We start from the raw sequence: 8414 nt of genomic DNA, 5'->3' as shown, positions 1-8414 counted from the left end.
TTTATTTTTGTTAAATATAATAAATTTGAATACCCTGATCTTTACCAGGGATTTGATTCAACTCTTACTTGGTCTTAAGACCAAGTAAGTCAAATTTGTGAATTATTTAAATGACCACTGACCCTGCTCTTATGCTGACCAACTAATACTCTAATACTTATTGTAGGGTATTGTTTATTACACTGATGTTGACTGCTCCTATGTTGACTAACTCTAGTACTTATTGTTTACTGCACTGAGTGTTGTCTGTTATAGAGCTTATATGTATTTTGCACTTCTAGTCATCAGCAGTGATCCCTGTATTCTACAGTATTCTAATTCATTGGTATATTGGACTCTAACCTACTGTACTGTACTAGGATGTGTTCTATGAGGAAATGACAAAGCACTTTTGTAAGTCATTCTGGATAAGAGCGTCTGATAAATGCCCTAAATGTAAATGTAAATGTAAATGTAGATGAGAGTAACAAAAATCTCACAACCCCTTTCATTTTCACCAGAGCTCATGGACTACAGGGGAAAGTCTTTCTGTATTTAAATTCTCTGAAACAAATCTATAACATTTCACTGTCTGGTTACATAAGTACCTTGTGTAATCCATCAATGTGGAGGGAAGTGTTACACTGGTTACCTCCTCTATAAACACCAGCCTCATTGTGGGGGAAGTGTTACACTGGTTACCTCCTCTATAAACACCAGCCTCATTGTGGGAGAAGTGTTACACTGGTTACCTCCTCTATAAACACCAGCCTCATTGTGGGGGAAGTGTTACACTGGTTACCTCCTCTATAAACACCAGCCTCATTGTGGAGGGAAGTGTTACACTGGCTACCTCCTCTATAAACACCAGCCTCATTGTGGGGGAAGTGTTACACTGGTTACCTCCTCTATAAACACCAGCCTCATTGTGGGGGAAGTGTTACACTGGCTACCTCCTCTATAAACACCAGCCTCATTGTGGGGGAAGTGTTACACTGGTTACCTCCTCTATAAACACCAGCCTCATTGTGGGGGAAGTGTTACACTGGTTACCTCCTCTATAAACACCAGCCTCATTGTGGGGGAAGTGTTACACTGGTTACCTCCTCTATAAACACCAGCCTCATTGTGGAGGGAAGTGTTACACTGGCTACCTCCTCTATAAACACCAGCCTCATTGTGGGGGAAGTGTTACACTGGTTACCTCCTCTATAAACACCAGCCTCATTGTGGAGGGAAGTGTTACACTGGCTACCTCCTCTATAAACACCAGCCTCATTGTGGGGGAAGTGTTACACTGGTTACCTCCTCTATAAACACCAGCCTCATTGTGGGGGAAGTGTTACACTGGTTACCTCCTCTATAAACACCAGCCTCATTGTGGGGGAAGTGTTACACTGGTTACCTCCTCTATAAACACCAGCCTCATTGTGGAGGGAAGTGTTACACTGGCTACCTCCTCTATAAACACCAGCCTCATTGTGGGGGAAGTGTTACACTGGTTACCTCCTCTATAAACACCAGCCTCATTGTGGGGGAAGTGTTACACTGGCTACCTCCTCTATAAACACCAGCCTCATTGTGGGGGAAGTGTTACACTGGTTACCTCCTCTATAAACACCAGCCTCATTGTGGGGGAAGTGTTACACTGGTTACCTCCTCTATAAACACCAGCCTCATTGTGGAGGGAAGTGTTACACTGGCTACCTCCTCTATAAACACCAGCCTCATTGTGGGGGAAGTGTTACACTGGTTACCTCCTCTATAAACACCAGCCTCATTGTGGAGGGAAGTGTTACACTGGCTACCTCCTCTATAAACACCAGCCTCATTGTGGGGGAAGTGTTACACTGGTTACCTCCTCTATAAACACCAGCCTCATTGTGGGGGAAGTGTTACACTGGTTACCTCCTCTATAAACACCAGCCTCATTGTGGGGGAAGTGTTACACTGGTTACCTCCTCTATAAACACCAGCCTCATTGTGGAGGGAAGTGTTACACTGGCTACCTCCTCTATAAACACCAGCCTCATTGTGGGGGAAGTGTTACACTGGTTACCTCCTCTATAAACACCAGCCTCATTGTGGGGGAAGTGTTACACTGGCTACCTCCTCTATAAACACCAGCCTCATTGTGGGGGAAGTGTTACACTGGTTACCTCCTCTATAAACACCAGCCTCATTGTGGGGGAAGTGTTACACTGGTTACCTCCTCTATAAACACCAGCCTCATTGTGGAGGGATGTGTTACACTGGTTAGAGAGACAGAAGGAGAGAGATAACAGAGGCGAGCTAAAACATCCCCTCTGTCCCCCTTCTCCAGGCTGAAGTCCCCGTGCCCTTTCATTCAGTTTTTGCTTTCTTGGAATGCAAAAAACAACAACAACAACAAAAAAAACCACAATAAAAAGCAAAAACAGTTTGCAGTATTGGGACTCAGTTACTCTGATCACCAAACCGATGACCAGACTTTAAACCTTTCAAATATGAGGCCCTTAAACTGACACTAAAATAGAGCAACAGAGTTGGACTGAACAGAAATGACATAACCACGGCGGGGGAGGTTGAGAATTTTCCAAGGAGCCACTTGCAGCAGAGAGAGTTGCTAAAGACAGGAGCTTTGAAGGGAGCCTGAGATGTGTTGCTGGCACGGTTATATCAGGGTGGGTGACATCGCTCCAATCAGACAAGGCTGTCCACACAGCAGCAAGTACAGCCTTACAGTAGTGAGGACATCTGGGCAAGACAGTTTCTGCGATGTGTTTAGATAAAATTTATAAAAACTTCAATTTCAGCTGTGCACTACCCTTATAAATAGTGAGTGTCTCATGTAGAGGTGTTAGGTGTCTAAAGAAATCAAATAAAAACTGCACAGTTTAATTTGGTTAAACAGGTTGGCTAACAGAAGCTAAACTGTAGTTTCCTAGACATCGTGTTTCCTTCAACTCACCTGAGAATATCTCACGATGGATTAAACAAAGCGGACAGTGAACTTGTACTGTAAGTGGAGGGTACAGACATGGTTTGTTGGAAGTCTGCAGACAGAGTCTGTTTGGTCAATTTGTGTAGGTGTGTAGGTGTCATTTGTTTGGGGTGTATCAGTGTAGTTTGCTTGGAGTGTGTAGGTGCAGTGTAGGTGCAGTTTCTTAGGTTTTATTCTTTTTGCATCCAAAATATTCTTGGATATGAGAAAGGCACTACATAAATTATTAAAAATTATGAAAAGTCTATAAAATATTAACATTTATTATTATTATTAGTAGTAGTAGTAGTAGTAGTAGTATTTTGCATTAATGGCTTCCAGACTATGTATCACTACAACATATATTTCTAATAAAACTGGTCACGTCTGATAAACTAAAAACAGCCTCATCAGCCCCCTTCAGTCCACACAAACATTCCTCAAAATGTCAAAACAAACAAATAAATAAACATTTCTGTTTTAGCACTCTATGCCCAAACTGGGTGATCTTGCTTTGAGTGTGGTCCTTCTTATTGCTTGCTGGTGTATTCCACATTCTGTGTGTGTGTGTGTGTGTGTGTGTGTGTGTGTGTGTGTGTGTGTGTGTGTGTGTGTGTTTGAGAGGGGAGCTGGGAGCAGTCTTTCTTCACATGGGCCTTGGGGTGAGAGGGTACTGGGGGAGAGGTGAGCAATAACTGTTGCCGTGGGTTACTAAGTAACCAGGGTGATTGCCTCCCTCTCAGAGGCCTCTCCGAACGCCCATCAGCTCCACATCCAACATCCTCTTACCAGTAGCACATTTGCTAGATTAAAATATATTTAATTAGGGCAAAGACTGACTGGATAATTAACAAATAATAATTGAATAATTAACAAATAAGCCTATCAGGGAAAGTTTATATCATTGTTCTCAGACAATGCATCAAAGGGTTTTTTTGGTGTAACAGACTCATTAGTCTGCTCAAAGTGTCGGAGTAAATTCTGTTCCTCTGAGATGCCACAGAACAATGACCCTGCCGTACTGTGTTCAACACAGAGGTTAAAGGAAGGTGACAGTGTGATATAAATGATGCACTATTCACCATTGTAAAACAGTTGCATCTTCAACACATGCACTGTATAACCAAGTCTATTTCTGTAATATTTTTGTGTTCAAGTGTAAACATTCTCAGTGGTACATGGTGCACAAAAGCTACGGTCAAACTGGCTACATCACCACTGCACAGTGTCTAATCACCACACAGTGTCCTGTCCAGTGATCCATTACACTGCACGTGCAGAGTGTAAGCCTGTTGTGCACTGAAGCACGAGTCTCCGCTCCAGCATGGAGTCTCAGCACCAGTGCAGTGCCCGAATGCCCTGCGTGGGTTCAGCCTGTGACTAATTCGCCTAATTATTGAGCCCTTTACTGTACTGTTGTCGGGTAAACCTGGAGCTTGCTCCAAAGGCAAAATAAATACATTTAGATATATTATTTCTAAAAACCTTTTTCATTTTTGTAATTAACACCAAGCCCCTGTTTTAAATTTGTGCTAAAGTTGTCTGTACATTGTTAAACATTTAAATTCAGACGGCAGTAGTGTGTTGATATGCTCATCTTAGAGGCATTAGAGTCTCCATGTTCTCTCCGACGCTCCGTGTGTGGTGGTGTGGAGAGTAGCATAACGTCTCCACCAGCCAGACCAACCCGACGCATCAGCACATGCATACGTCTCTGCTGGGTGCGTTCACTGACCTTCACCAGAAAAGTGCTTACAGGACTCCTGAGTGACAGGAGACACAGCCACGCACAGTTGCTGGGAGAACAGTACTGGACTGGGATTAGCAGACTAGTCTTATCGGTGTAATAAGGCCATAGCATTTACAAACACTCCAGTGCAGTCTATAGTCCTGTGACTGACAGCTTGGTAAAATACCAGCCTGCAGATTTACATATTAACACTGAAGTCAAAAGCACAGCGCCCTGCTGGAAACACATTTTAATGTCTTCCATTTTAATGTCTTCAGTAACCACTCCATGTTGACTTCGCTATGTTGATTTCAGTGGTGTGGCTTTAATAATATCAGTGAAAGGCTCCTTGGCAGTGAGTGTAAGAATGGCTGTAATTTTATCAAATTTTATTTGGTTTTTTTATTCGTTTATGCCACTGTCTAGAGCTATTTCTCGCCACCATATTTCAGAAATATTTCATTACTCAAAAAGAACATTATTATCCTGAGTCAGATGACAATGAAATTTGAACATATCAAATTATCTTTAAAACATGACAGCAATGTTTTTTGAATGAGCCGCTTTGACCTTACCCCCATTCACACTGGGACATTAGTGACTAGATAACTGGTGGGGGTGTGAGCCAGTACTGTTAGTGGCATGTGAACACAAAGGTCTGTCAGCCAGAATGTGGCTAGTGCAGCCAGACCTGAACTCATGAATGAACGGTGCGTGCACCCAGCCAGCCGCGTGTCAGACCGCGGAGCACGAGGTGTGAACAGACGCTGCAAAGCGCTTGCGTGGAGATTAGAGAATATTGAATATTAACAAACACACATCGCAACAGCAGCATCAGCCACGATGGGCACATCAACAACAACAGCGCAGAGAGAAAACAATGAGACCAAAACGCAGTGCAGAGGTGCAAAGGCTGCGCATCGCCATGGTTTATGCAACCCACAGTGTTCCAGGAATCTGGACAAAGTGTTCACATTAGCAAAGCAAACACATTACTCGGGCTCGCGAGGAATCGGGCTTGCGCAACACACCGCCGACACACGCAACACTGGATGAGAATTCTGGGACAATGCGAGGGGCTTTTAGAAGCAGATCGCAGGGGCAGATCGTAGGGGCAGATCGTAGGGGCAGATCGCAGGGGCAGATCGCAGGGGCAGTGCTCCGTGTCCTGGGCTATGGGGGGAGACACAGTGCTACTTTCTCCAGCTTGTGTTGCGGCTCTTACTGGCAGCACACGACGCAGATCAGTTTCAGTCTGTTCTTCTGTTGCGGTTATTGGCAGTAGTAACTGTTATTGTTTTTGTTGTTAATCTCATTATACTGTATTGATCTTAACATTTCACTGGAAGATACTGGAATTCCACTGACCTGGAAAAAAAAACGAATAAAGACTGAGAATGGGATGTAGGGCATATATTGTACCGGTCCTGATTGGATCCCAGTGGTCACCACAGTACCAAACACATCCCTGTCTTTGGTACGTTTAAACTGTTTAGTCCTTTGGTCAAAGCACACGGTCATATCTGGACATTTGAAAAGTCCAGCAAACTCGCACTGACATTAATAAAACTGTTGCTTAAGATATTTGCACTGATGAAGGATTCTACATGTTTGAAATCTCACACCACGAACACTGGGCTTTGCACTGGAAGAAACAAGTTCGACTTAAATGATGTTTTCATGATTGCCCTTTTCTGCATTGAGTTTCATAGTAGAACTTCACCAAACTTCACCAAACATTTTACAGAGATCTTTTCTGTAATGGTATCATATAAAAGTCAGTCATTGCAAAACACTGGTGTGCATCCCAGCCCAGTGTCACCTGACCCTGTTACTTATACACCGATGTTCACAGCTTTTAGGAGGACTGTCTTTGGTACTAGATGAGCTGGAGTTAAGTTTCTGACACCCCATCATAAAGTGTTCACGCATAGCTCTGTCCCCCTTCAGCACTTTCTTACTGCTTTTCTGAGTATATGTTTTCTCGGCTCCGGGGTCTGAGCTCATTAAATGTGTAAAATGACACACGATGAGCATCAGACGTGAAACAGACGTGTGTTCATCCGAATAATGCACGTGTCACGGCACACCTGATTACTCTACCTACAAAAGCAAACATGCATGCTCATTCATTTAGTGTGCGGTTTACGAAAAGTGCGTAGTCTGTTTATTCAGCATCCCGAAGACGGAAGAACACTTTAATGCTACATTTCTGATGTGGTGTTAGACATGCCAAAGGCATTACAGACGTAAACGTTAAAAAAGCTCAGTTTCTGTGGAAATAGTGTCACTGCTCTGTAGAATCCTGCACGACTCTGATGCACCAATGAATAATCAAATGCGCGGGGTTGACAGCAGCCATGCCTCATTCAGTCCCCAGCACGAGGACACAACGTCCCTCCGTTTTGCATCACATTAGATCATTTTCTTCCCCCACCTCAGTCTCTACCTCCCAGCCAGTATTCCAGCCAGTATTCCGGCCAGTATTCCAGTGCTCTCCAACTAATGAAGAAGGGGGAGTTCTGCTTCACCCAGTCCTTTCATGCCTGCACTGAAGAACTGATCCTTTCTGTTAGATGTCTGACTGTTGTGTGTTTAAAACTACAGCAGTAACGTAGTCAAACGAAAATAAACTCCACACTAAGTTTACTTTCAGAATTCTTGCTTTCATGTCGTAATTTAATATCATCTTGGCTTATAAAGTGTATGGTTTGCATTTCTGCTCTTTGCAGTTCCATCCTCTTGCATGGATTTTATTATGACCTTAATACTAGTAATATTAGCAATGGAAGTAACACTGACATACAAACCTGTTTATCACACTGTGCTTTACAAGACCTCTAGTCCTAAACGCAAAACATGGTTTTTTTGAATGAGGTTCAGAACGTCTCCATTAACTGAGGCATGTCATGACTGGAATGTGAGGATTTCATATCAACTGCTTTTATTCTGATAGGGTTAAATCCAGAGATTGAGCGTGCCAAGATTAACCACACAATGGGCATGAAGGATTTGGCTGTGGTTGTACATTCCTGGAAAGAACGAGCTCCAGAGATGCCAGAGAGTGCAGAGAAATCGTGAACTCACAGAGGAACATCCCTCTGCTTCACACTGATATCGCCAAGCTAAGAGCACGCGTTAGCACCAAGTCATGCACTGTGAAGACGTCACTGTGCTGGACGGAGTGTGAGAGGGAAATGTCAACAGAGGAGCAGGCCAGCGTTTTAACTCAGTAATAGGACGCATCTTTAAACGGTGCAGCACGGGGTAGGGTTCCCCCATCCCCAGTTCAACTGCCACTTCCTGTCCAGTCAGCCAACGTTCTGTACCTCACCACTGACTGGAAGGTCGATTGATTTTTGACACTTGGACTAGGATTGCATCAGCGAAGTTTTACAAACTGGTGAACCATTCCTTTAAGCGATTAGCGTTACAGTAACCATAGTGATACCACGTAATGAGGATCTTTGCACTGCCTGGATATTTGTTGTCTATTCCTCTCAGTGAAGAGTGTTTTCCCTGACCCATATGCCAACCTTCAGCGTAGCACAGGAAACTGCACACACCAGCAGAACCTGCTGCTTCTCGCTTAGTAGGTCAAAGGGTGAACATGAAGCGTTTCCGCACTAGTTAGCTAAGAGCAGCAGGGTGGAGAACTGAATGAAGGGATGGTTGGCTGTGTTTGTGTAAGTGGTGACCCTAATGGTCCCTTATGTACCTGCTGATGTTCCTGACCACCTGCTG

This window comes from Electrophorus electricus, chromosome 17 (genome assembly GCF_041902795.1).
Source record: "Electrophorus electricus isolate QZ-2024a chromosome 17, ASM4190279v1, whole genome shotgun sequence".
Classification (NCBI taxonomy): Eukaryota; Metazoa; Chordata; class Actinopteri; order Gymnotiformes; family Gymnotidae; genus Electrophorus; species Electrophorus electricus.
The sequence above is the reverse complement of the archived record's forward strand: the minus strand, read 5'-3'. Positions refer to the sequence as shown.